Genomic DNA, 4,977 nt, shown 5'->3' with positions numbered 1-4,977 from the left:
CCTTCATGCCCATCCCCCCCTCCCCCCCACATCCATCAGTCCTCAGTTTTTGTCAGCATTCAAGAGTCTCTCATGGTTTGCCTCTCTCCCTTTCCCCCACCATTTCCGCCCTTCTTCTCCCCCTTGGTCCTCCGTCAAGTTCCTCCTATACGTGCAAACATATGGTATTTGTCCTTCTCTGCCTGACTTATTTCGCTCAGCATAACACCCTCAAGGTCCATCCATGTATCAACAACACTCCTGATCATGATGCCCTGAGGCTTTATAAATTCTGGACATTAATCTGCACTTATGAAGCCTTTCTCAGAGTGGCAAAAACTGCCTGCAGTCAGACTTGCCGCTGATCGGAACTCAGTGGCTCTGTGCCAGAACTGCACCCTGGCCTCACCTAGGGGTGGCGGTAAAAATACTGCTTCTGGGCCCCGCCCCCTACAGAGACCTCCATGTAATTGACCAGGGAGTAGCCTGGCATAGAGAGTTTTTACAGCTCCCTAAACAATTTGAATATGTAGCCAAAGTTGAGAACCACTGATTTCTACTGAAATTCACCCCCTTGGCACCAAGAGACATTTGTAGCAAATTTGTCTAACCACCTTAGTGCTTTTCAGCTTCTGGGGGTCTAAGGATGAGACTGGGCGTGGAGGCGTCAATACAGATGGGAGCAATATCTTGATCTAACCTACTCAGCACATCCTGTATTTGTTTTCCCAGAACCACTTTCTGTTTTGCTTTTACTTCCTTGCTCTTTTTTCTTTCTATAAACCACACTCACTGCCGCTGTCAATTTAACCTGCTGGCTTCCCCTCATGATCAAAGTCCAAGCTGTGTATGATCTCATTTATTCTTGAAATAGCCCTGCAAGTGAGGAGGGAGCCAAGCTTTTGTTCCTTAAGGCAAATCGGGGGCCTGCAGATCAGGAAAGGTTTTATCTGACATGGAATTCATATTACTATTTTACTTCTGCGTGTTTATAGCCATTTTCTTTTTTCTATTTTTTTAATGTTTATTTACTTTTTAGAGAGAGAGAGAGAGTATGAACGGGGGTGGGGCACGGAGAAAGGGAGACACAGAATCTGAAGCAGGCTCCAGGCTCTGAGCTGTCAGCACAGAGGCCGACGCAGGGCTCAAACTCATGAACCATGAGATCATGACCTGAGCCGAAGTCAGACGCTTAACCGACTGAGCCACCCAGATGTCCCTGTTTATAGTCATTTTCACTTACAAAGTGCTTTCACCTATTTGCTCGTGTGGAGTCCTCACAGCAAGTCTGTGGTGACAGTATTTTCATAACCAGGGGGGCCACACATCCTGATGTGCCCTGAACAATTCTTGGTGACACCTGTCATCCTAGCCTACTTATTCATAGCGCCCCTTTCACTCTCCAATCAAGTGTCTTGGTTGGAACAATAAATGATATGATCATGTTATTTATGACTATCCTCTTAAAAGTTTTTAAGAAAGGCTGCTAAGAGGTTAAAGAATTTGGGGGCGTCTGGGTGGCTTAGTCGGTTAAGCATCCAACTTTGGCTCAGGTCATGATCTCACGGTTCATGGGTGTGAGTTCCTCATCAGACTCTATGCTGACAGCTCAGAGCCTGGAGCCTGCTTCAGATTCTGTGTCTCACTGTCTCGCTGCCCACCCCCCACCCTGCCCCATCTCATGCTCTATCTCTCTCAAAATAAATAAACATTTTAAAAAAAGAAGTTAAGGAATTTTTTCGGTCATCAGCTGATTAAAAACCAAACAAGACTCAATCTCATGTCCTGTGTCTGCAAACCTCTGCCCCACCCATGGGTATTACAAAACATTAGGTCAGAACCAATCTACTCAAAGCTTTCTTATTGTTGATGAGGACATTAAATACGTGAGGGCGATCATCTCCTAAAAGTCGCTACGAGGATGTTCTCTGCAAGGAGTATAGAGCAAGGCCAGCAGACTCCTAATGTTCTGTGACATGAGACTGCATTAGCTAAGTATCAGTGAACGGTCATCTTGGATGGCCCTCAAGAGCTTAACTGAGCACAACAAGGCACAAGGCAGAATACAGGTATCTGGAAAAGAAAGAGAAACTCAGAGTCCAAACTGCTCCAGGGGAAGACTGGATCTGAACGTGACCAGGCGTTGTTCAACCATAAAACAGGTGGCATCGTCATTCTTACTTCCCTGGGTTGTCACACAGAAGGCAGACTGTGGCTCGCTAAGTGCTCTCACAGCAGTGAGGTCCCACAAGGTCCCTGTGAGTCACTTTTATTTGTTCTCTTCATTTTTTTCACGTGAGTGAACCAAGGTTCATAAACAGGATGCCAGGGGTCCAACAAGATAAGGTATTTGAATGTGCTTCATAAATCCTAAAATGCTACCACTTATTATTAGTAGTATTATCAGCAACAGCAGCAGTAGTTAACAGATGATAATGAGTTAATGTGGGCTAGAATCATGGGGCCTTGAAGCTCCCTGGGTGACCCGGGTTTTGAATGACGCACCCAGTGGACAGGCCAGGTGGAGAGAAAGTCCCTTCCAGAAAGTGCTGAGGAGGACACATCTGACTCTGGGGTGGCGTCCAGCCTGCCTGGGAGGCTTCCTAGAAACCAACCCATCCTGCACAGCTGAAAGGACCTCAAGCACCAGACACCCTCCACAAGCAGGCCTTTCTTAATGAGACCCACACAGCTAAGAGAAATGTCAGTTCTGTACATTGATTCAGTAAATCAGGACATTGTTTCCCTGAGATAAAGCCTTTTACAACCTGTACAGGATCTTGATTTCACAATCATTTTTCAGCCTTTTCTGGCTCCTATAAATGATAACTACGAGCCAGAGTTTCAAAAAAAGAGGGGGGAAATGAAACCCAAGAGCTTTCCTCTCTGATTTTTTTTTTTCTTCCATCAGTCTGGTTTTTGAGCTAATCATGAAGGCTTGCCTGGTTCTCATGGATTGCTTTCCTTTAGGGGCAAAACAAATAACACAGGCATTTTAGAATTCTTTTGGGGGCACCGCGGGCTGTGCAGTGAGCTTTTTGTATAAATGCAGGAAACCTTCACAACTGCCAAGGCAAAGTTCCCAAGGTGCAGGCAGAATTAGTCCCCGTGCCTAGTAGCGGGGCAAAGGGCTTCTCTGGCTCTAAAGAGTCAATTTGTGTTTCAAATAGCTTTCAGGAACTTGACACTATGAAACTACCTGCTCTCAGGAAATCTGAGAAAGTCCTAGAATAGCTTTCTTCAAGGAGAGCAGCGGGGCTCATGGCTTTGTTAAAGCTCTCCCTGTTCATTCCCTAGGCCACAGGACTGGGCGCTGAGGTTCAGGGCACCTGCTCCTGGCCCTTGGTTCCAACACTGCCCAGCTCTGGAGAGGACATGACCTCTTTAACTATGTGGGTCTGCCAAGGAACCTGATAATCCTGCCCAGAGGGGGTCCCAAAAACCAAACGAGGGAACAGGAGCCACATCTGAGGGGAGAGAGAGAGGTTCAGCAAAGCAAGTTGACAAGTATAATTTCTATGGACTATTTTGAAAAATAAACCCAAAGAAAGTAACACTTAGCCAGAGAAAATTTAACAGACTTCGTGGGACCCTAGGCCAACTGGGGCAGACCACTTACCAAGTCACATTTGGTTTGGTTTGTTTTAGGCATCCAAAGATACCAAAGACCAAAAGCCTGCCATCAAGCTTTATGCAGATCTTATACTTTTTTGGTGACCATCTCTCTGCTTAATAAGCTTGGAGGTAAGGGCAATTTGCCCAAATCAGCACCTTTCCCCAATGCAGATCTATATGCCTTTTAAATTAAGCCGGGAAGCCCTTGAAAGGGACCAAGGGCTCGCCTCCTGCAGTGACCTGCGGATTTCCTGGGAAACTTTGCATTTGAGGGATATTTTCCCCTTCGGGCGCCCGGGCGGCCGGCGGACTCCCCTCCCCCAAGTCCTGGCGACGCTCTCCGCACCGCCCAGGAGGCAGCCCTCCGGCCGCCTCAGGTTTCCAGGCTTCTGCTGCGAGCCCGCCTCGGCGAGGACTGATCAAATGTTTCTTTCTTACGCTGCACCACCCGCGGACGGGGAAATGCCGCCTCCTCAGCCTCCATGCTTTCCCTTCTACAGGTTACAAATGAAGAGCAGCAGTTTGGAGGGGAGATTGTTTCTGCCCGGGGGGGGGGGGGGGGGGGGGGGGGGGGGAGCAAGGAGACTTAATTTAGTGTTTCACGGTGCTCCTTCATCCCAGCCTGCCCCAGGTTGACCTGGGTTTTGCGCGCGCGCTTGTGTGTGTGTGTGTGTGTGTGTGTGTGTGTGTGTGTGTGTGTTTTCATTGCCAGACCTGATACATTTCCTGATACTCCCTTCAGAACCATGATGATGGCAATAATAGTAATGTTGGCGACTGGAGTGTTTGTTTTTTGCTTTGCAGGTCACAAAGCAAGAAACACCTTTGTTTCCTTTTGCTTTTTTTTTTTTTTTTTTTTTTTAGTAGCTCTGTGCAAAAGAGCGAAGAGACACTTGAAGAAATGTTGTTTTTATTTTGCCAAAGAGAATTGTCCGGATCAGCAATGTCCGCTTTTCTTCCCTTCCCTCTCTTACCTCTCTGTCCCACCCAGTTTTAGAAGAAGGGCTCACGGGTCCGGCCAAGCTCCTGCCATCTCCTTATACCTTGAGAGGCCCCTTAAGAACTAGCCAAAGTCGCCCCGGGCAGGGCACTTGGACCCGCGGCGGCGACCCGCCTGCTCTGCGGCGGATTTGACAAACTGCCGGCCAACTCTCCAAGAAGACAGCCACCTGCCAGATTGCGCCGGACTCCGCCGCAGCCGGGGGCCCGAAACGAGGCTCGCTGGTTGCAGAACGGCCACCCAAGGGCGCGCTAGGGCTGGGCTGTCCTCCCTGGGGAGAGTCCGCGTCCCAGCTCCGTCCGCGCCCAGGCACGTGAGCCTGCGCCGCCGGGAGCCCGAAGGCAGGCGCCACAGGTGCGGCGGGCGCAAGGACGCCAACCTAC

General features: G+C 48.9%; 1 protein-coding gene across 3 annotated transcripts in view; it reads right to left on the bottom strand.

Moving 5' to 3' along the window:
- Positions 1 to 4,977, bottom strand: part of CLIC5 (chloride intracellular channel 5) — a 171,014-nt gene that overhangs the window by 100,454 nt on the left and 65,583 nt on the right. The window lies entirely within an intron of this gene.

This window comes from Hyaena hyaena, unplaced genomic scaffold (assembly GCF_003009895.1).
Source record: "Hyaena hyaena isolate Hyena2069 unplaced genomic scaffold, ASM300989v1 scaffold_55, whole genome shotgun sequence".
NCBI classification, from domain to species: domain Eukaryota; kingdom Metazoa; phylum Chordata; class Mammalia; order Carnivora; family Hyaenidae; genus Hyaena; species Hyaena hyaena.
The sequence above is the reverse complement of the archived record's forward strand: the minus strand, read 5'-3'. Positions and strand labels throughout refer to the sequence as shown.